Source organism: Carlito syrichta, unplaced genomic scaffold (assembly GCF_000164805.1).
Source record: "Carlito syrichta isolate Samal-C Ts95f unplaced genomic scaffold, Tarsius_syrichta-2.0.1 Scaffold288338, whole genome shotgun sequence".
Classification (NCBI taxonomy): domain Eukaryota; kingdom Metazoa; phylum Chordata; class Mammalia; order Primates; family Tarsiidae; genus Carlito; species Carlito syrichta.
The window spans coordinates 4,654-29,631 of record NW_007232434.1 but is presented as its reverse complement, the minus strand read 5'-3'; the positions used below and the strand labels follow the sequence as shown (position 1 = coordinate 29,631).

At 32.9% G+C, this 24,978-nt stretch overlaps 1 protein-coding gene across 4 annotated transcripts in view; it reads right to left on the bottom strand.

Moving 5' to 3' along the window:
* Nucleotides 1-24,284, bottom strand: part of TRIQK (triple QxxK/R motif containing) — a 78,882-nt gene extending 54,598 nt beyond the window's left edge. For 2 of the 4 annotated variants that reach the window (XM_021710244.1, XM_008053634.1), the window contains exon 1: nt 24,112-24,273. The gene's annotated coding sequence lies outside the window, so the exon portion shown is untranslated. Of the gene's footprint in view, nt 1-24,111 lie in introns of all 4 variants that reach the window. The other 2 variants (XM_008053633.2, XM_008053635.2) reach the window with 2 other exon arrangements.
* Between the last annotated feature and the right edge of the window lie 694 nt (nt 24,285-24,978).

The window sequence follows — 24,978 nt, the reverse complement described above, 5'->3', positions numbered from 1 at the left end:
AGGAGTGATAAAGTAAACTAAAAGTAGTAAATAATGAAATAGAAAAAAGAGTCAAAAGAGATGATCAACACAGACAAAAGCTAAGCCTCTGAAAAACAAAAACAACATGGAACAAACTCTTCTTATGGCAGAACGAGAAAAAGATACAGTATTATAAATGAAAAAGAGAACATGAATAAATATTCCAGAGATTAACATTATATAACAAGAGGATTCCATAAAAATAAGCTCCTTGTCAATAAATTTGAAAATTAAGATAAAAATGCAAATATCTTCAAAAACAGACTTACCAATAGCAACTCCAAAAGGTAGAAGTCAAGTGAAACTGGATGAAATTATAACCATTTTTTAAAAAGTCATTTTAGGTTAAAATAAACCTTTAGAAAATAAGACACACACACAAATACACAACACCAGAAGTAAGTTATATTAGCTACTCAAGAACAGATAATCCCTATAACAATATAGGTTTATCAAGTATATAAAATAATGAACTATTTTGAAGCCTACAAATTTGCATAATGCTTCTCAACTCATTTCATGAGGCTAATAGAATCTTGAAATGGAAACAAGGCAAGGATAATATGAGAATGAAAAATCGAAAGCCAATCATACTGATAAACAAATATATTAAAAACCCTGGTTATAATTTTAAGAAACCAATCCAGTATGTATAATCATAATGACAACAGTTTCTATGATAAAGCTAGGGTCACAAAAATGCAAGGATAGTTTAACATTAGATAATATATTAATAGTATTCTCCATGCTAACTGATTAAAGGAGTAAAAATACAAAAAGACCTCAATCAACACGAAAAAATTTACATTCAATACTAATTCATTATTAATGGAAGAGAGAAGGAAGGGAGAAAAAGAGGGAGGGAGGGAGACAAGCAAGAAAAAAGGAAGCAAGGGAGAAAAAGAAGGGAATGAGAGAGGCAGGAAGGAGGGAGGAAGAAAAGTAAGGAAGGCAGGACAGAGGCAAGAAGGGAGAAAGTGAAGCAATTTAATAAATAGAAATAAAAAAGAACTCTTATTCAGTTCATAGGTAGGCAAACAGATCAATAAAAGGTTATCTTTAATACAGAAAAATTTAGTAAAACTGAAGAGTATATGTATAACAGAACTATTAATTGCTAGTTATATGAGCTGTATGTGCACAAAAACACTAACAAGAATGTTCACCACAAATGTTTTCAGTAGCAGCAAAAAATTTTCAGAAAAAAATCCTGTATGTTCACATACTTTATTCATCAATAAAATATAAAGTAGCTAAAATGTGTGGACAATCATGCATGTATTAATACATTTATATAACAATCTAAAACATGAAAAATCAATACCTGATATGATTTAGAGAAAAAAATATTCACAGAAAAAGACCCATATATGCACCCAAATGACAGACACAAAATTCTATGGTTATATAGTAGGAATGAGTAAGGTACAATTGAGATAGCTTGAACAGGATTATTTAATTGGATTTTGACAGCATCCAGTGAGGACTTGCTTTTTTATCTAGTTGAAAAATGTGTTTTAAATGTAGGGTTAACATTATTTTTTAAACATAATTATAGATATGTTTATGTTTATATCTACCACCACAAAATTTACTTTCTATTTGTCCCATCTGCACTTTTCTTTGTTTTTAACCTGCTTCTTTGGGATTGAATATTTTTTAGTATTTTATTCTATCTTCATCTTTATTAGTTATTCCTCTTTGTTTTACATTTTCAGCAGTTACTTTAGAATTTACAATATACATATGTAATCTTTCACCATCTATCATCAAATAATATTATACTACTTTATATATTGCTGCAAGTTTACTTTCAATTATAAATACAAAATCCTTATCCCCTAGTCTTTGGGCTATTTTTGTCACACATTTTATATCTACATTTTTATAAATCATTGCTAATATTTTTGCTTTAAATAATCTCATATCTTAATAAAAAAAGGAAAATGAGAAAAATGTCTTTTGCATTTACCCATTTATTTACATTTCCAGTATTCTTTATTCCTAGTGCACATTGATATTTCATTTTTCTTTTTCCTAAAGAACTTCTTTTAACATTACTTATAGTGAAAATCTTGGGCAACAAATTCTCTCAGTTCTTATTTAGATATAAAAGTTTTTATTTTGTCTTTAATTTTGAATAATAATTTTGCTGTGTATAGAATTCTAGAGTCACAACAATTTTATTATAGTCTTTGAAAGATAACACTCCTTTGTTTACTGAATGGAATAGTTTTGTGAAAAAAGTCTTCAAACTTGTCTTTAAACTTATCTCTTTATTTAAAAATATTTAACTGACAAAGACTATATACATAGTAAAGGGGTATAGCATAATTTGATATATATATGCACTGCATAATGGTCACACAATCAAATTAACACATCAATCACCACCTATTTTATTTTTTATTTTAGATTCAAGGGGTACAAGTGCATGTTTGTTACTCTTGGGGACTGGGCTTCAGGTGACAAATTCCACAAACATTGTACCCAAATAGGTAACTTCTGAACCCTAATCCCTCTTGCTATCTCTCCCTTTTTAGAGTCCCCAGTGTCTATAACTTCTGTCTTTATGAACATTTAGCCTCCACATACAAATGAGAACACGTGTGGTTGGTTTTCTGTTTCTGAGTTCATTAACTTAGGATGATGCTCTCCAGTTCCATCTATGTTGCTGCAAAAGACATAATTTCATTCTTTCTTTATGGCTGCATTTCATTCCATGGTGTATATAGATCACATTTTCTTTACCCAATAAATCATTGATGGGCACTTAGGTTGGTTCCATGATTTTACTATTGTGAATAGTGGTGCAATAAATATAGGAGTACAAGTATCTTTTTTTAACATAATGATTTTTTTCCTTGGAGTAGACACCCAATAGTGGGACTGCAGGGTCAAATGGTAGTTCAATTTTTAGTTCTTTGCGAAATTGCCATATTGTTTCCCATAGAGGCTGAACTAGTTTACAATCCCAACAACAGTCTATGATCGTTCCCTTTACTCTGCATCCATGACAACATCTGTTGTTCTTTGACTTTTTAATAATAGCTATTCTCACTGGTGTAAGATGATATCTCTGTAGTTTTAATTTGCATTTCTCTGACGATTTTAAATTTGTCCTTAGTTAATATTCCTCACCTGCTCTGGCTACTTATACAGATTTTTGTATCATGTTTTCAGCAATTTAATTTTGATGTGCTCGCATGTCTATTTATTTTTATCCTGGCTGGGCTTTCCTGAGCTTCTTAGATATATTGTTTTATGGTTTCATCAAATTTGAAAATTTTTCTGCCAAGTTTTATTTTTATTCCGATTTTTTTTAATTTTAGAGATATGGGGTACAAGTGAGGATTAACGACATAGGAGGGCTGCATGCAGATGAAGCTGGGGCTTCCAACTGGCCCTCATTCCCTGGTAGTAGACTTGGTACCCCTTGGTGCTGTCATGTGCCCCTGACACTCCTCCCTTCTTCCCTCCCTTAGCAGTGCCCAGTGACTGCTGAGCTCTCCCTTGTGCTCATATGGTTATTGTTCAGGGCCCATTTATGAGTGAGAACATTCAATTATTTGTTTCTATGATAGATCACTTAGTATGGTGGTCTCCAGCTCCATCCAATTTGTTGAGAAGTTCATGATTTTGTTCTTCCTTATGGCTGCATAATACTCCATTTGTGTATATGTACCACATTTTCTTTGTCCAGTCCACTTCCAATGGGCAGCAAAGTTGGTTCCATGTTTTAGATATTGTAAACATAAACATGCGTGTGCAGGTTTTTTGGGGGTTATTTTTGGTAGAATGATTTATGTTGCTCTGGATATATTCTCAGGAGGGGGACTGCTGAATCATACAGAATGTTGAGTTCTTTTAGGAATTGCCACTCTGCTTTCCACAGAGGTTGAACTAGTTTGCATTCCCACCAACAGTGTAGAAGTATTCCCTTTTTGCTGCACCCACACCAGCATCTGTTTTTAAAAAATTTATTTATTAATAATAGCCATCATTACTGGACTTAGGTAGTATCTCATTGTAGTTTTGATTTGCATTTCTTTGATGACTAGTGAGAGTGAGCATTTTTTCATGTGTCTATCAGGTTGGCTGCTTGTATGTCTTCTCTTGAGAAATGTCTGTTCATGTTCTTTGTCCACTTTTTAATGGATTTTTTTCCTTTCACTTTGTTGGAGTTCCTTGCAGAACCTGGATGTTTAAGCCTTTGTCAGACATAATTTGCAAATATTTCTCCCAAAAGACCAAGTTTTATGAAATATTTTTTTTTACTCTCCCTACCCTTGCTACCTGCCACCATTCTTAGGCTATAACTATATATTCATATGAAACCATGATATTGTCTCATAAGTCACTGAGGCACTCTTAATTTTGATTGAGGAGGAATCATATGCTCTGTCTTTCATTCTGGGTTAATTTTATTAAAATAGCTTCAAGTATATTGAACTTGTCTTTTGCAGTGTCTAATCTGTTATTAATATTATCAAGTGAAAATTTTAATTCAGAAATTATCATTTTCATCACAAGAAGTTCTTTGATTCTTTCTAACACCTTTCATTTTTTTCTCCTATTGTTCATATTTTCTTTTAATTATTTAAAAATGTTTATAATAGTTGATTATATTTTTGCTGATTGTTCATTCAAATATATCATTTACAGGTCATGATATTAAAATGATTTTTATTTTGGTTATAAATCAAATTTTCCTGCTCATCAGCATTTCTAATAATTTTTACTAGAAAACATACATTGCAATGGTTACACTGTTAAATGTCTAAATATTATTTTATTCTTTTAAGCCATTTTGATCTTTTCATTGGTAAAAGTGGAAGGCAGTTAAGATCAATTTGATCATGTTTTAAGTTTTTCTTGGTTGGTTCTAACACAGCCTTCACTCTAGGAATGGATCTGCCTACTTCTTCAGCATATTCCCACTGAGGATGCAATGAAATGCTCTGATTGATCATGAGAACATGCCATTCCAACTGGTCAAAACCCTAATATATCTGCAATCTATGAGAGCTCACAGAATTGTTTAATTTGTGAATTTCAGAGAAGCAAAGGGTCTAGAACAACATGGCCCAGTATAGCAAGCAGAGCTCCACACAGCCAAAGTGCCTGCCTAATGACCCCACCAGACAGACAGACTTGAAGCTTTATGGATCTCAGAGAAGCAAGGAGATCTCAGATATTAAAAGAGGCCACATCAGTTTGACCCAGGAAGGGAAGCAGTGGCTCCAAACAGTCAAAAAGCCCACCAACAACCCTGCTGAGGCAAGGACACTCTCTCCTCCACAGATCTCAGAGAAGCAAAGGAGCTGTACCTTCTTGACCCAGGAAGGCAAGCAGCAGCTCCACAAAGTCAAAAAATCCCTCCCTATGACCTTGCTCAGGTTGGAAAATTCTCACTTCCATGCATTTTAGAGAAATGTATAGGTCAGTTCTGCTTGAAGCTTGAGGTCAAATGGTCACTCAGCTTACCCAAATGCTCACCCTGGGCTCCACAGAGAAAGAGAGGCCATCCCTAATCATACATTTCTAAGAAGCACAGTTTTGGGTTCTGCCTGTCCAGAGTAGCAATTCCACCTACTCTCAGAGCCCAATCTGCAACCATGCCCAGTTGTGAATCCCAAATAGCAGAACTGCCTGGACATAGAATACATCTTATATCTGGGCTACCAGAAGCCGTCATAGTCATAGTCATAGTCATACCAGTCAGCAGCTCTGCCTGATAGCAGAGTCGAACCAGTTGTCTCACTAGTCAGCAAGATCTAGCTAGTAACTCCTTCTGATATCATAGCAAAGGCAGTGGTCCAGCTGACTAAAAAAATGCACAAAATCTCAGGGTCATCACTAGCTGGCCCTTCAAGAGACACATGCTAGGTTAAATAGTGAAATCCTATGACTGTCAAAGAGTACCTAAAATGCCCAGAGAAGCATGTGGGCTCTTCCAATGTACAGACAACAATGTAAGGATACAAGAATTATGAAGAATCAGAGACTCATGATGCCTCCAAAATAAATAAATAAATAACAAAGTGAAGCAATTAACCCCAAAGAAATGGAGCCCAGTAAAATGACTGACAAAAATTCCAAATGATACTCATAAAGAAGTTTTATATATATATATATATATACACACACATAGAAAAGTTTATATATACATAGAAAACTTAAGACAGTTTGGGAAAGAATACATGAAAAAGTTGAAAAGATTGACAAAGAAATAGAAACAGTAAAAAAGAACCAGATAGAAATCCTAGAGATGAAGAATACAATAACTGGACTAAAAAAATTCAATAGAAAGCTTTAATAGCAGATCAAACAGGAAAAAAAACTAATGAGCTGGAAGACAGAATGTTAGAAATAATCCAATCAGAGGAGTAAAGAGATAAAAGATGGGGAAAAGCCTTTTATAATTATAGGACACAATCAAGAGACAAAACATTTGTATAATATTCACTTAAAAAGAAGAAAAAAAGAGAAAAAAGGCCAAAAATCATACTTGAAGAAATAATGGCTAAAAAATTTCCCAATCAGGGGATAGATAACATATACATTTACAAGAAACACAACAAAATTCAACCCAAAGAAGAGTATACCAATATATATAATAACCAATCAGAATCAAAGACAGAAGAAGACTTTGAAAGCAGCAAGAATTAAGAACATATAACACACTAAGAAATGCAAATATAATATCAGCAGATTTCTCAACAGAGACCCTACAAGTAGGAGAAAGTAGAATAATACATACAAAGCACTGAAGAAAAAAACCACTAACCAAGAATACATTCTCCAGCAAAGCTACCCTTCAGAAATGGAGAAATAAAGATTTTACCAAATGTAAGCTGAGAGAGTTCATCACAACCAGACCTAACATAAGAAATGATAAAGGGAGTTCTTCAAACTGAAGGAAAAGGATGCCAATGAATACCACAAAAACATTTGCAGGTATAAAACTTACTGGTAAAACTAAGTACATAGCCAAGTTCAGGATACTCTGATACTGTAATAATCATGTGTAAATCACTACTATCCTTAGTATAAAGGTTAAAATACAAAACTATTCAATGTAATAATAATTGCAATAATTCACTAAGAAACATAAAGCATAAAAAGATCTAAATTATGACAGCAAAAATTTAAAATGTGAGGAGGAATTACGTTTAAAACATATAGTAGTCTTTTTGTGATCATAGTTAAGTTGTTATCAGTTTAAAATAATCTGTTACATCTATCAGATATTTTCTATAGGCCTCATGGTATTCACAAAGCAAAAACCTACAACAAATGCACAAAAATTAAAAACAAGTAATCAAAACTTAGTAGTAGAAAAAATAACCACAAAGGAAGATAGTAAGAGAGGAAGAATAAAAGGAAAACAACTAGGAAACAATTTTTAAAATGACAATAAGTCCTTTTCTATCAATAACGACATAAAATATAAAAGACTTAAATTATCTCATTAAAAGATACTGAATTGCTGAATGGATCAAAAAAAGAAAGATCCAATCATATGCTTTCTACAAGAAAATCAAATAAATACAATTAGTGATGAAAAAGAAGACATTACAACTGAAATCACAATAACACAAAAGATCATAAGAGACCATTATGAACAATTATGTGACAACAAATTGGATAACCTAGAGAAATGGATATATATAATCTATCTGGAAACATATAATCTACCAATATTATGTCATGAAAAAATAAAAAATCTGAACAGACACATAATAACTAACCAGATTAAATTAGTAATAAATAATATCTCATCAAGGAAAATCCCAGGACCTGATGGCTTCCATGTTGAATTCTACCAAACATTTAAATAAATAATACCAATTTTAATAAATCTATAACAAACGATTGAGGAAATACTTCCAAACTTATTCTTCAAAGTCATAATTAGCCTGATACTGAAACCAGACAAGAACATAACAAAAAAAGAAAACTATCCTGATTTTCACTGATGCAAAAATCCTCAACAAAATACTACCAACAGCACATTTAAAAGATCATTCATGATGATCAAGTGAGATTCACCCAAAGGATGCAAGGATGGCTCAACACACTCAAATTAATAAAAATGAAACATCACATTAACAGAATGAATGATAAAAACTATATGACCATTTCAATAAAAGCAGAAAAAGAAACAATCAATAGAATGAGGAGACAAACTACAAAATGGGGAAAACATTTGTAACTATGCATCTGACAAAATGTTAATATTCAGAATATATAAGGAAGTCAGACAACTCAGTAGCAAAAAAATCCAAATAATTCCATTTTTTTTAATGGGCTAAAATCCTAAATAGACATTTCTCAAAGGAATACATACCAATTGCCAACAAGTATATGGAAAAAAAAAAAAAAAAAGGACAATACCATTAACATTAGGGAAACACAAATCAAAGCCACAATAAGATATCCCCTCCCCTCACACCTGTTAAAATGGTAATTATCAAAAGGATAACAAAAAATAACAAAGGCTTGTGTGAATGTGAAGAAAAGTGAACTCTTTAACATTGTGTATGGGAATGTAAATTAGTACAACCATTATAGAAAGCAGTATGTAGGTCCCTCAAAAAATGAAAAATAAAACAACTACCATATGATCCAGCAGTCTCACTACTGGAGATATAGATATATATAGACACACACACACATATATATATATATACACACACACATATATATATACACACACATATATATGCATACACACACAAATACATATATATATGTATATATCAGTATGTCAAAGAGATATCAGTACTCCCATGTTTATTGTAGCACTATTTACAATAATCATGAGATTAAATCAATCTAAGTATCAATAAACAGATGAATGTATAAAGAAAATGTGGCATATATACCCAATGAAATACTACTAAGCCATTAAAAAGAATAAAAATTTGATATTCATGAATGAGGAGCACATTATATTATGTGAAATAAGCCAGGCACAGAAAGACAAATACAGAACGATCTCATTCATACGTGGAAACTAAAGAATTTGTCCTCATAGAATTAGAGTGTCAAACAGTGGTCATCAGAGGCTGTGGAAAGGAGGAGAGAGAGGTGTATAGGTAAAGCTTGATCAACAGTACAAAGTCATGATCAGATAGAAGAAATAATTTCTGGTTTCAGTACAAAGTCATGATCAGATAGAAGAAATAATTTCTGGTTTTCTATTTCAGGGTAGGATGACTAAGATTAACAATACTGTATTTTATGTTGTAAAACATTTAAAAGAGAGGATTTGGAATGTTCTCACCACAAAGAAATAATAAATGTATAAGGTGATGGATATGCTAAATACCCTGATTTGATTTTCATAAAAAGTATACATGTATGGAAACATCTCACAGAACCCCGTGAATATATATAATTATTATGTGTCAATACAACTTTTAAAAATAAATAATCTTAACAAACAGATAATGAGTGCTAATTGTGGCCTAGATACTGCCAAAGGCATATTAACATATGATAAATAATCTTTAAGGATTCTTTGCCTTTAAGGATGGCCAGATGCAATCATTACCCATTATTCTATGTTGGAGCCAATTTACATATCTTGCTGGATTCACAACATACTGAATCTTCATCACTTGCCCAATGGACAGTACTAGCCACTGCCTTCAACTCATTTCTCAATACTACTAGTTGATGTGGTTTCTCCTTGGAGTTAAGGTGAAGGCAGAGCTCTAACACCACCTCCACAGCCACAGCAATACTTACACCCTAACCTATAGAAGTTCAGCTCCTCCCACCACTTCCAGAGTTCAATGAAGCCCCAAAGCATACCGTGTATGATCTGACTTCCCCAACAATTGCCCACAGAGGTCAGGGTACACAATCTGAAAGTATAGGGGCAGTAATATATCATAGATAAATTTCTTTCGCTACGTCAGTCTAAGTGATTGGCTCTGTAATGCCAGTCTGGTAATGCCCACATGACTAAGCAAGAGTCTGTGTTTTCTTATACAGCTATGGACAACCTAGAAACCAATTTGTATTTGTTCTTCCTCCATATCTACTGTTTTTCTTTCGTCCACTTTCCCCTCACTCTTGCTCCCCAGTACTGCACCCAACCTTAAGCCATGCTTCAGACTCTTGTTGTCTTAGGAACCTGTGATAAGACAATCCATTACTTCATTTCTGTCCCATCAGTTTCTAGATATATCAGTTTTTGTAATTAACTGGAATACTCTGTGCTGTGCTTTCTTAAAACAGTTTTGAATGCCCAATGTAAACCCCAAGTAACTCTCCCTAAGAATTCACAACATTATTAAGAATTCATGTGCTCTCCCAATATCTATCCTGTTCAAAACCCAGATGCTGCCCATCAAAAGTAGACTGGATAAAAAAAAAAATGTGGTACCTAGACATGATGGAATGTTATACAGCCATAAAGAAAGACAAAATTATGAACTCGCAGCAACTTGTATGGATTTAGTATATCATATTCAGTGATCTCTCACAGAAACAAAGAACTGAGTACCACATGTTTTAACTCATAAGCGAACCCTGAAAATCTATCATAATACTATAAGAAAGGGACTGGCAGTAGCAGGACACTTCTAGGTAAGGAAAGTGTGGTACACAACATAGAAAGGCTGCATGATCCCAATCCAGGTGAAGTGAGGTCCAATGGGAGGCCCACACTTCACCTGTTCGTAGAGCACTTACGTACTCAAATCTGACTTGTAACCCACATATTTAAAATAATAAATAAATAAATAATGGAACTATGAGAACAGCAGTAGGAATCTTGAAAGTGGAATGTCATATGTAAGTTTAAAAATGTTGAGTGAGTAAAGCAAGAAAGACGTTGGTGGGGATAACTTAAAAAAAAGGAAACAATAAAGTGATCCAAACATTCAATTAAAAGTTATCCATATACTATATCTAGCTATGTCAGATGTGGTAGGCAGAATTCTAAGATGACCCTCAACGACTCTCATTCTTCTATAATCTACCCCTCTTGAGTATGAGTAGAACTTGTGGATATGGTATCACTTGTATGATTTTATACATTAAATGGCAAAAGGAGTTTCACAAATGTAATTAGGGTTCCATATATAAGTTGACTTTAAAATAGTGATATTATCCAAGTTGGACTGATCCAATCATATGAGCACTTTAAATCCTGGTCTAGGAGTCAAAGTTAGAGAAATCAGAAAGACTTTAAGTGAAAGGGATTTGATCCTTGAAAAATTCTCCCCTGCTGGATGGGACCTTTTATACCTCTGAATTAGACCCTAGAGAAGGACATTACCAAAGAGAGTCATTATCAGCAGCCTGCCATTTGTCCCAAAAAACTAATAGAATAATGATCACTGATGTTCATAATGAAAAGCTGCAAGCACAGGAAATACATAAGTTGTTTCTGGACCAAAAACCCAGTTATTTTAATGTAGCTTATAAATATATTTTATTTTACTTTCTTCTATACACTGTTACTTTTATATTTATATGACCAAACATAGTCTCTCCTTCAGCCATATCATGTAATAAAATAATATATTTTATTTCTGCCCTAGCTCTTTATATAAAAACTTATGTGTCATCCAACTATAAAGATACTAACTACAAGAACACTGTTTCATCTTTATTAATTTCAAAGAATTTTGAGAAATATATACTTTGGAAGCCCTGGCTAAAGAAGTAGACAATAAATATAGACAACCCCAGGTCACGTGGTCCTTTAATGCTTACTCATATAGGTATCTATTAGAAAACAAATAAACAAAAAAGCAAACATACAGCAATAACAAAATCAGGAATGGTGATATGCACCATTTTTTTTTTTTGGTACGGGTTCATATCTTTTGCAGAATTACTTTCCTTGTTCCATGGTGAGTGTATAAAAGAACAGAATGCTAAAAGCTTACACTAATTTTTTCATGTCAATTTGTTTCTTAATTTTGAAAATTCTATTTAAATATTTCTAAACTCATACCAGGCAAACACTCATGTAGGAAAGATTAGCATTTGTGCAAGGAGTAAAACATTTTCCTTATAATAAAGAGTTTCTATAATTCTTCACTTAACACATCTAACTGTGAGTATCATTTTAAAGAATAAAGGAAAATGTGAAATAGACTGAATTGATAAAATCTACTAAAAGAACTCATGTTACATGTGATTAAAGAAAGAGAAATGATTATCTATTTTGTGAACTGAAGATTGATGTTTAAAAGGTTTATCCAGAAAACAGCAAGACATTTCTCTGTAGATAATTAAACTGTTTGCTACTAGTAATGGTAGGTTTCATAGATTAAGAAATATGATGGGCTTCATAATGTCAAAGTAAATGGTGAAACTGTAAGTGCAGATAAGAGAGCAAACTTTAAATCAACGTTTTGGCTTCAATTATTACAGAGAAAAAAACATACAAGTCTGACATAATCAGAATTTATATAATGTTTCATATTCAAGAAGGTATCCCTACATAAATAGTGGAGATTAATTTCACAAGCATTCTGTGTAAATTATTTATTTATTAATCAACAATCAATACATTTACTCACAATAAATAAATATATGTATTACAAAAATACTTTTATTTATGGAACATTATGTATGTGTGGGTATGTAGACACATTTGTTCAGAGATTATATGCAAGTACAGGCATGGATATTCATTCTAGTATTAACATATGCCCAAAAAGATAGCTCTATGTATTAAGTTTAGGGTATAAAATACAGCCAATTGGCCAGGCATGGTGGCTCACACCTATAATCCCAGCACTTTGAGAGGTATGAGATGAGAAGATTACCTGAAACTATAGGTTCAAGACCAGCCTGGGTTTTTATCTCTACAATAAATCAAAAAATAAATCGAGACCAAATTGTACTTATCTCTACAATAAATCAAAAAATTAATTTATAAGAGAAAGTATATAAAATATGTCCATAAAAAAGTAACACTTATAATTAAAAATAAAAGCAAAGAAAAGAAAATAAAAAGAAAAAATATATTACAGTAAATAATATAAGAACTAAAAAGAAAGTTAATTTCCCAGAGGGGAGGAAAATGCCCCAGGCAGAAAGATAAATGGTTAGAATATCAAAATGGAAGATTAGAAAGTTGTTTGTTTAATCACATAGACTAACTTAATGAAAATCTACTACATTTCCTAGAATACTTGATGATATATAAAAAATGATGAGTAAATTATTTCTCAAGTCTGATGTATCTAGGAGATAGATCAGTAAAACAAAAAAGTAATATCACAGCATACAAACAGAAAATTCACATATAGTCGGAAAAAAATCACAGTTTACATTGCATGCGCATTTAAAATCAAACATCACTCTTTCACATTTTGAAGATTCCACCCCCCCCCAGATATGGAAAGAAAAACAAATCAGAGCTTTAATATAATATTTTTTTCTAACCTGGAACAGCTGCAAAAAACAAATCTTGCTGAAGATAAACTTGGTTATAAATATCAACATTCCCTTTAAATAAGGGAGTCCAGTTTTCATACCATCTGCCTCTTTCTAAAAGGGAAAAAATATGAAAATCATAAACCAGGACATTTGCTTTCAAATAAAACATTCAAAAATGAATGTAGTAAAAAGGCTATGAACTACTCGGAGCCCCTATCTTTAAACTTGCCCTGTTTAGCACAGATCAGAAAATGGGATTTTGTGAAAGTAAACAACTCTTATTCCATGAATAAACTGCCTAAAGCAATTAATTTTATAGATGTTGTTTTCCAACTTTTTCACATTATTGGCCAAAATGATCCTCTCTGATTGGACCATATTTCTCCTTTATGTGTCATACTCCCTACTTTTATTTTTTAACTATATGTGTCAATTTTGTAGCCTCCACTTTTTCAAAAAATGTTTTAAAAGCCTGTTCTAAGGAATTTCAGGTCATCTCTTTTCATACAAAAATCTAGTTATCAACAGAAGTGGACAATTCTTTTAATACAGATTCTAGTCTCTGCAAAAATCCTTCCTGTGCCTCTCTTAAAACAATGTTCTTTTTTATACTTGAGAAGAGTTTGGATTTTATCATAAAGCCTCCTTTCTTCTTTTGTCCTTAATTATTTTTCGTTCTTTGTTAATGACCTTGTGATTGAACATTCTAATTTTTCACTGTACCACATCATTGCTATTTTAATAATGAAGTCCATAAACCATATCCATTATTTAACTCTTTAAAGCATTCACAAGAAGAAATGAATGCAAGATGGTCTGCCAAACAGAGCAGTTCAGAGTGGTGTACTGGATACATCTGCATAAAGGAATATCTAGTGTAGTGATACTGACATTGATTGAAGGAAAATAGAAGAAACATAAGATAGAGAAAAATGATATCTTCTATTTTAACAATATATGTAAATGTTTAGTCAGTTCTGTGAACTACAGTGGTGGGATTCTGAAAAGATACTGAAACAAAGGCACATAGGGAGCCCCGACATAATTCATTCTCATTTTCATATTAATTATCTCCCTTCTTTTTCTCACATACATAAAAATACACGCATATATTGCAAAAAATAAAGTTCACTGTTTTATCCTGAAGATTTACAGTTAAACTGCAAAGTATAAAGTATACTTAAAAATGTACTTTATAAGAAAAATACATCCCAGGACCTTTGTTTAAAAAATTAACTTTAATTCTGTTTTAGCCATGGACCACCCAGGTCTGTAATTATAGAAAGCAAAGTTCCTTTACAAATGCTAAATGACATTTAATTGCTTCCTTGGAATGCTGCATCTTCAGTATGTCAGGAGGGAGAAGAGGGAGAGATTTCTCCACAGTAATGGTCAACAATATTTAATCTCAAATCAATTATTTAAAATAAATAACCATTTTACAGTAATCAATATTTCATCCTTTTCATGACTTGTAAACACTACCAAGTGAAATGAACAATGAAATTACCAGCATTACAAGAGAAAAGTTATTTTACCTTGTAATGATCAGTCATTAGTTTAAAAACATTAAAAATATTTTTTCATATTAATGAAAATTAATTAGTCTATTGTTTATTTTTTGACTTCCCAACTAGAATGTAGTACCACAAAAACAAAGATCTTTGATTTGTACACTGAAAAATCTCAAACAGTAAAGACAATGTCTGGTACACAGTACATACTCAGTAAGTATTTTTGAGTAAACATTCTCCAAAAGACAATTATGTTAATTCAAATCATCCTTCATATTCTATTCTTGTAACCTTAATAAAAATGCTTTGAATTTTAAAATATTATGAAAAGCTGAAAGAAGGTACCTATAGAAACCTAGAATAAACTTAGTTTAGCGTAGTCTCTTGCCTCAGCATAACCATTTTTGCTTAGATCTTACCCGACATGCTTTGAATCTAGCACAGGTTAGACATAGCTAGATAAATTTCCATTAGGTAGGTTTTAGGAAGCATTCAGACGTTCTACTGCAGGCCAACCAGCAGCCTACCCCAACCCCTAGGCAAATCTCCATCGCTGCAAGACCAAGACAGAGCCATAGAAATAATAATAGATCGCCTTTTGGTCAAGGAGTTCCTGGATTGCAAATGTCTGACAAAGTCTCTTGCAAGAAAACCTCCTCCCCTTGTCTCCTCCCATCTATCCTACCACCTGAGGGCATGAGATGTTAATGTGTGGCCACCTCAAGATCTAAGACTCATGTGACTACAATCAACATCAAAGACCCTCAGCCCTGGACATTGCTCCAGGCCCAAACCTCACTACCCCAAAGGTTTTTAAATATACCTAACCCTTAGCCACTCAATGCCACACTTGCCTATGAGTGTCCCTCACCTTTCCAATCTGTGAAAGGTAAACAATAAATTTTACTTCTTTCTACTTTCTTACTTGGTTACAATCTTGCATTATTCCTGTGGCCCAGCCCACCTTGCCTCAATTGACCCTTTCATAAGTGATCTATCTTTAAAAAGAATATCAGCCTGAGAAAGGGTGGGCTAACTCTTCCTACTTTGTTTCCTTTCTAGTTTTGTCCTTTTTTGTCTGTTAAACAAGGTAAGCGCATTTTCCATTTTTAAAATGGGTACAGTGAGAATACCTATCTCATGTGGTTATGCTGAAACAGTTAAGTTAAATAGCTAATTCATATAAAGTGTTGTTCACATAATAAGTGTTCAGTAAATGTTATGACTACCCTTACATCACGCTAGTTTAATCAGTTACTGTTGAGGCACTGCACAGTTTAAATAGTAAAAATAACCATAATTTTATGATCGTACATTCATTAAAAATCAATGCGCGCCATTATATTTAAGGTTATATATTTAAGGTTTAGAATATAAAAACAGTCTCAGTACATACTAAGACAGCAACAATTTACTTATATATAAATTGCACAGTCTGTGCTATTATTTGATCTCCTAAACATCATCTATCACTAGTTAAGTAGCTTCAACAAAAATATCTTTGGATAACTTTAAAGATGCCAAATTATGTATGTTGTCTTATTGCTCATACATGCTAGAAACTGGATCAATAGAGTATCAGTTACATGCTTATAGTCTATGTGCATAATGGATACTCAAAAATATTTACTTTTTAAAATGAAAAGCTTATGAACAACAACAAAAATACTTACACACTAGTCTCCATTTTTAAAGCTAACAACTTAATCTCTAATTGTCACCAAAAGTCTGAAATTATCCTCCAGTCTAAGAAACTTCTTGGGTAAGCTTGGTAATAAATAATAATAACTATCAGTAATTCTTTTTTTTTTTTTTTTGAGTTGGAGTCTCACTCTGTCGCCCAGACTGGAGTGCAGTGGCTGCTCCCGGCCACCGCAGCCTCGCCTGCTGGGCTCCGGCGATCCTTCCGCCTCAGCCTTCCGAGTAGCCAGAATTACAGGCATGTGCTACCACGCCCAGCTGATTTTTTGATTTATTGTAGAGATGAGGTCTCGCCGCCCAGGCGGGTCTCGAACCCGCAGGCTCAGACAATCCACTCACCTCAGCCTCCCAAAGGTGTAGGATTACAGGCTGAGCTGAGCCCGGCTATTTCTTTATTTTCTCTTCAGGAGTTGTAAACATTTGATTTATATATACTAAGCCTGTAAGCCACAATTTATCTTATATGTCTACCACATGCATTGTACAGGACAATTAGAGCAGTAACTTGACTTTAGATAAAACTAGTTCAGGGAAACTGCCAGGGGAGGGAGGAGCACACCTATCAACAAGGGTACCTGCATAATGAACATTTGTACACATAATCCTGAATTGTACCCCACATCTTTAAAATAAAGAAAATAAATAAATAAAACTAGTTCTGCTACGGGGGCCTCAGACTTTTAATTTTCAATAAAATTAGCATCTTCAATATTTAAAATAACCTTGGGTCTAACACATAATGGCAAACAAGAAACACAATTTTACTAAATCCCTTATAGTATGTTCCAAACGATATCTTCCAAAAACCTTTAAGAAAAATATCATAAATATTCCAAATACTTTCCTATTTACTTTCTGAAATTTTAACTTAAAAATAATATCATATTGTCTTCTCTCAGTAGCTGTGGGGGAATGTTTCTAGGACTGCTGTGGATACCAAAATCTGCAGATGCTCAAATCCTTTACATAAAATGGCATAGTATTTGCATTAACCTATGAACATCCTCCTGTATACTTTATTTATTTATTCATTCATTTATTTATTATTTTTATTTATATAGAGACAGGGTCTTGCTATGTTGCTCAAGATGGTCTCGAATTTCTGGCCTCAAGCAATTCTCCCATTTTGGCCTCTCAAATTACCGGGATTATAGGTATGAGCCACTGCACCCAGCCCTCCCATATACTTTAAATCATCTCTAGATCACTTATAATACAATGTAAAAGCATTTTATCTTATTATTTTATTTTATTTTTTTGAGTTGGAGTCTCACTTGTCACCCAGGCTGGAGAGCAGTGGCATGATCATGTCTACCGCAGCCTTGACCTGCTGGGCTCAGGCAATCCTTTCGCTTCAGCCTTCCAAGTAGCTGGAACTACAGGCACGCGCTACCACACCCAGTTAATTTTTTATTTATTGTAGAGATGAGGTCTCTCCAAGTTGCCCAGGCTGGTCTCAAAACCGTGGGCTCAGGCAATCCTCTCACCTCAGCCTCCCAAAGTGCTGGGATTGTAGGCATGACCCACCACGCCTGGACTTAAAAGCTATTTAAAGAATTGTTTTACTGGATTATTTTTAATTCACAACATTTTTATTGAATTTTTTCCCAAATATGTTTGACCTGTGGTCGGTTGAATTCATGGATGCAGAACCCAATGATATGGAGGGCTCACTGTATTGTTCTAAAAAAAGTCTATCACAGAGTATGTATTTTAAAATTATTGCTGAATTCTAATTTCCACTTCTGTATGTAAGAAGCTTGGAAGTCACTACTCCATCCACATAACAAGTAAAAAATTAGACTGAAAAATCAACATCTCTTTGTGGATTCTTAAGAAGATGAAAACACAGGGAAAATTGTTGCCCCAAAGATAGGAGAGACAGACATACAAATGCAGAGAGTAACCCCTTACCAGAGCAGAGCCTCCTGAAAGGAAAGCACCACAGGAATCGGTACTGAGTCTCAGCAAGAAAAAGCATTAGTTAAAAACTCCAGGGTAATCAATCCAGTCAGGGAGGGACCTCCACAATTTTGTGAATTTTATCCCAAGGAGCTCAACCACGTTCTCACAGTAAAAATGTGAGAAAAGTTCCCTCTTGCTTCCACCAGGGGGAGGGGAAAAGTAACCATTTTGAAATATCCCAGGAGCAATCAGTTCTTAACAAGGTCTGCCCTTAGGAGAAACTAGTTAATCAGAGCCTAACCTGCTGGTATTATCAGAGCCTAACTGATCTAGGAGAAAGTTAATACCCAGCTTCTGCCCACTCTAGCCATCCTGTTCCACTTAAGAAAGGACGGAAAAAAACCTGAGAGACACTTGTGAAGTTCATAGTCAAAAGTAAATGCTTATTAAAAGACTGAGACCTAAGCATAGTACTATAGAATGTCCCTCCCCACACCTTACCACTACATTACTAAAGGCCTAATATAGCAGTTCCTTTTTCTCAGTAGATCATAATTTTTCCTTGACTATTAAAAAATTACAAGGCATACTAACAAGCAAAATAATAATAATAACACAATTTGAAGAGACAAGCAAGCATCATATCCAGACATGACAGGAATGTTGGAATTATCAGAATGGGAATTTAAAACAAGTATGATTAATATGCTAAGGGTTCTAATAAATAAAGCAGACAACACACAAGAACAGATGAGCAATGTAAACAAAGAAATGAGAATTCTATGAAAAAAAACAAAAGAAATACTGAAAATCAAAAACACTTTAATAGAATTGAAGAAAGCTTTTGATGAGCTTATTAGTAGATAGAATACTAGCTGAGAAAAGAAAAGGTAAATCAATAGAAACCTCCAAAATTTAAAAAAACAAAGAGAAAAAAAAGATGAAAATAAAATCAAAAACAAATCCCAGAATATCCAAGAATTGTGGGACAACAAACAATAAAAAGTATACCGTATACATAATGGGAACATCAGAAGAAGAAGAAACAGAAGAAATATTTGAAACAATAATGACTGATAATTTCCCTAAATTAATATAGACATCAAACTACAGATCGAAGAAGCACAAAGAACACCAAGCAGGATAAATGCCAAAAGAACAACACCTAGGCATATCATTCAAAATACAGATAATGAAGGATAAAGAAAAAATCCAGAAAGAGATAAACACAAATAAGAATTACATCTGACTTCTCAGAAACAATGCAAGTAAGAAGAGAGTGGAGTAAGATATTTAAAGTGTTAAGAGAAAAAAACAATGTGAATTCTGTACCTTGCAAAATTATCCTTCAAAAGTAAAAAGAAATATTTTATCAGAAAAACAAAAATTAAAGATATTTGTTGCCAATAGTTGTGCTTTGCAAAAAAATATTAAAGTTATTTCGAGAGACAGGAAATATATAGGTCAGAAACTTGTATCTGCGTAAAGGAAGAACACTGAAGAAAGACTAAGGAAAGGCAAAATAATTTATTTTTCTTATTCTTAATTGATCTAACAAATTAACAGTTTGTTCAAAAAACAGCAACAATGTATTTAATTATTAAGCTTATTTATGTAAATTATGTTAAATATATATGCTTATATATGATTATGTGTGTGTGAAATAAATGACAGCAGTGATACAAGAGCTGAAAAGGAAGAATTAATGTTACCGTGTTTTTTTGAAGAAACACACAGTACTCATGAAGTGGTATAGTGTTATTTGGAAGGGGACTTGAATTAGTTATAAATGTACAATGTAAATTCTAGGTCAACCATTAAAAAAGCAAAACAAGAAGTATAATTGTTGATATGTTAAGAATGGAGAAAAAAAATGAAATAATATAAAATGCTCCATAAAAAAATAGAAAAAGAATGAAAGATAAAAATTGGAACAAAGAACAAGGACAACAAATAAAAAGAAGTAACCAATATAGGAGATATCAAGATATATTGATAGAAAATAGCATATAAAAAGATGCTCTACATCATATGTTATCAGCAAGATGCAAATACCACCAAGATACCATTACACACCAACTAGAATGGTCCAAATCCATAATACGAACAACATCAAACGCTGCTGAAGACAGAGAGCAACAAGATCTCTCATTCATTGCTATGGGCATGCAAAATGGTACAGCCACTTTGGGAGACAGTTTGGCAATTTCTTATAAAACTAAGCATACTCTTTCCATATATACTCTTTAGTAGTTACCCAAAGAAGGTGAAAACTTATGTCTACAGAAAAACCTGCACATGGATGTTTATAGCAGCTTTGTTCAAATTGCCCAAACCTGGAAGCAACTAAGTTGTCTTCGGTAGGTAAATGGATAAACTATGGTACATCCAGACAATGGAAATATTAGTCAGTGCTAACAACAAAATAACCCTGCAAACCTCAAACACAATATGGTAGAAGTTTAAATTCATGTTACTAAGTGAAAATGCCAGTCTGAAGAAACTACAAACTTTATGAACCCAACTATATGACATTCTAGAAAAGGTAAAACTATGGACAACAAAAAAATATTGTGATGCCAGGGTTTGGGAGGCAGGGGAAGAATAAATAGAAAGAACACAAAAGATGTTTAGGGTAGTGAAAATACTCAGGATGATACTATAATTATATTAAATGTATAATGTCATTATACATTTATCCAAACCCATAAAATGTACAATACCAACAGTGAACCCTAATGTAAAATATGAACTTTGGGTGATAACTTTGGGTGAAATCATTGTAGATTCATCAATTATAACAAATGTACTAACCTTGTAGGGGATGTCAAAAGTGGCAAAGGCTATGTTAATGTCAAGGGAGGAAGTATACAGAAAATATCTGTATTTTCCTCTCAATTAACTGTGAACCTAAAACTGCTCTTAAAAAAGTCTTTTTTAAAAGTCTATTACAAAAATGATTTTATAAAAGTAAAGGATAATTATTTCACTAGTTTTAGAAAATATTCCTCTGTTATAAAATTGAGATTTTATTACCACATTAATCAAGATTCTTGGTCAGGGGCTAGATTATACCTGAGCCGCTCTAATAGAAACAGCATATACAAAATTCTTATAGGGTATGTATTTTAAAATTATTGCTAAATTCTAAACAATGTAAGGAAAAATGCAACTGAACCTCCTAAAGGAATTTTTGCAGTAAAATGTATAATCTGTTTTTTATAAATACATACTATCCAGCAATCCCTCTGCCCAAATCTGCCTATCTCCCATTGATTAAGTAGACATTCCTACTTGCACAGCTCTCCTCAAATTTCCAAATTCCCCAATTCCCCATCTTCCTTATTTTAGTCTGAGCACATGAGCTTATTTCCCAATTGCTTAAAAAAAAAAAATACAGGCCATCACAAATCTACACCCTTAGACACAAACACTATCTGTATCAGCACCTGTACTTTGATCTCAGTGCAGGAAATGTCCTGTCTCCAGCCAAGGCTTCCTCTGTACTTTAGGAAACTAGTCCCATATACTATGGCCCTGCCTTTTAGATTTCATTCTCTTCCTATCTCCTCTGTCATTGCCTATCTGGGCCCTCACCTGCACGACTGCATTAGTATTAATTGGTCTTCTCACTATTTTGTCTTCCTCTGCTCAAATCCATTCCCATACTACTTCTGTAATAATCTCTCACAATTTAAATTTAATCAAAAAATTCCCCTAAAGTATATTACATAATTCAATATTTCCCTATGTCCTTTATCTATCTTTATTCTACACACACTGTGACACTGTGCTCCAACTGATTTGAATTACAGACTGTTACCTGAAGTTATCATTCAACAAAGCCTACTATCTTTGTCCATATTTTTCCTTTCTCTGAAAATGCTTTTAAATTCTTTACTTGGATATATTATACTTCACCTTTAAATCATTAATCTTACAATTTTCCTTTCCCTCCGGGTAGAAAACAATATTGCACTTCATAGTTCCCCATTTGAAATTCAGTAATTTACTCTGACCAATGAAATTCTAAATGGCAATGTACAATGAACCACCTTCCCTTCCCACTACCTCCAGATAAAGCCTCCAGCATTTCTGGTCCTATGCTTTCCTACCAACCCATTTTGGGCATGTAGACTGCATATATTGTTTTAATATACTGAAATGGGGCTTGAAATTTGAGCCTGTTTGTTCCTACAGCATGTTAGACTAGTCTGACTGACACAGAGGATTACTTTATGCAGGAAGTCTTTCAGGAGTCCAACATAGTCTGATTTAAATGATGCTTCTCTAGGTGATGACATCATTCTAGTCATATTCTTATTATAACACTTAAACAACTGTTTAATTATGTTTCCCTTATTAAACTGTACTTCTGAAGGCAGAAACTATGTACTTTAACCCTGTATTTTCACCACGTAGCACAGTACCTAGCTTATAGTAAATGCTTTAAAAATGTTTCCTGAACTATTCATTCATACATTCACTCATCAAGGGCCCAGGGTTATTCTACTTACTAGAGACAGAGCAAAAATTCCTTCCTTCATATGTATTATATTTTTGTGAGGGATAATGACAAAAAGCAAGACAAATAAGTAGAAAATATATAGTGTGTTAGATAGTAATAAATGCTATAGATCAGAAAGATAATATAAAGTGTTGATAAAAGGCCAGGTAAGACTTCATTTGGAAGGTGACCCAAAAGAAAGGAAATTGGCTATGAAGATATCTTGGGGAAGAGCAGTTCAGTAGGAAGAATAGCAAGTGAAAATTGCAAGATGAGAAAATGCCTGCCATGTTCAAAGAACAAGAGAGCCTGTGCCTAAACCAAGTGAGTATGAATGAGAGGAGTTACAGATGAAATTAGAGGGTTAATGAAGAGTCAGGTTTTATAAAGACATATAAGCCAGTTTAGGATTTATTTAGCTTTTATCTTAAGCAAAATGGAGAGCTATTGAAGATCTCTGAGTAGAATGACAAGTGGGAAAGGACAGTAAAAGAAGAGGTCAGAGATATAAGGGGGTCCAAATTCTTCCATTTATGCCATTTTTTCCTCTCTCCAAAACATATGAGAAACATGGACATATCAAGTCACCAAAATTATTAAAAATAATGTTGAATAAGTGACATTTTATGATGATCTTAATCTATTCATTACTTACTATATATACAGGAATAGTAACCAAAACCAATATATAATCACCAAAATATTATAATGTGTCAAAGTATAATCAAGAGAAACCAAACATTTAATGCAGCAATAAATCTTAATAAACAATTGATAATACTAAACAATTTAACAAATACATCAGATATAGATATATAGCTCTATAAATCTTGTTTCATTTACTTGGATTTGCCTAAATATCACAAAATAAATACAAGTAAAAACACTTTCTCGTTGTAATACTGTCTTCCACAAGAAAAAACTGTATTTGAGTTCTAGATTCATTGCCAGAAGCAAATAACCCAAAATAAAAGGAACAAAGTAAAAGAAAACAAACTGCAAACCAAAGCACCTTTTGCCAAATATTAAATCAAATAAACACACCTTGCGTTGTGTCCTTGATGCTGCCAAGTCTGAACTCTAGAGAACTGCCAAGGGGTAAGATGTTTACAAAGACAAAGACTTTACTGAGGTTGCTGTGCTTGCTTCACTGGTAAATTCAATTCCAGATACCAAAAATAATACTCTTGGTTGATTTTTCTTACTGGAATTCAAAATAGAGTATACGGAAATAGTAAATAAATGTCCCAAATTGTCTGCAAAATAAAAAAGTGAAAAAATTTCCAAAAGGTGTCTCTTGATTTGCTAACTCTGTTACATATTTAATCTAAATATACTTCTATGGACAAATATATTTGGAAAATATTGCATATTATGCCCCATTTTTTAAAAGTGGATTTTTATAATAAAGGTCTTGAGAAGTCCTGTAACAGAAAATCCTATTTAAATTTACTTAATCCAAAAATGTCCCAAACAATTATCTGAAAAGTAGCAAGAGGTGTTTCTACTGTTTCGTAAAGTCAGGTATAAATATACAGAGACTGATTTGAAATTATTTTCTATTATCTTAATTTGTACAGGTTTAATTTATAAAAATAATTATATTTATTAAATCATAAATGTGTATGAATATGTTAATATCTAACCGCCCACTTAAAAAGCCACAAAAAATAATAATTAATACATGATTTATTCATTTTTGTTCAGTAAATATTTACTGAATATCTATTATATGTAAGGACCTGAACTATGGAGTATCAAATTTAAATGGTTCCAAATTGTTGTCATGTAATAATATGAACTCTATATATTTTTTATTTTTTATTTTTAAATTTAAAGCTGTAGGGTACAATTCAGGGTTAGGTATACACATGTTCACTATGCAGGTATCCTTGTTGATGAGGTGTGACC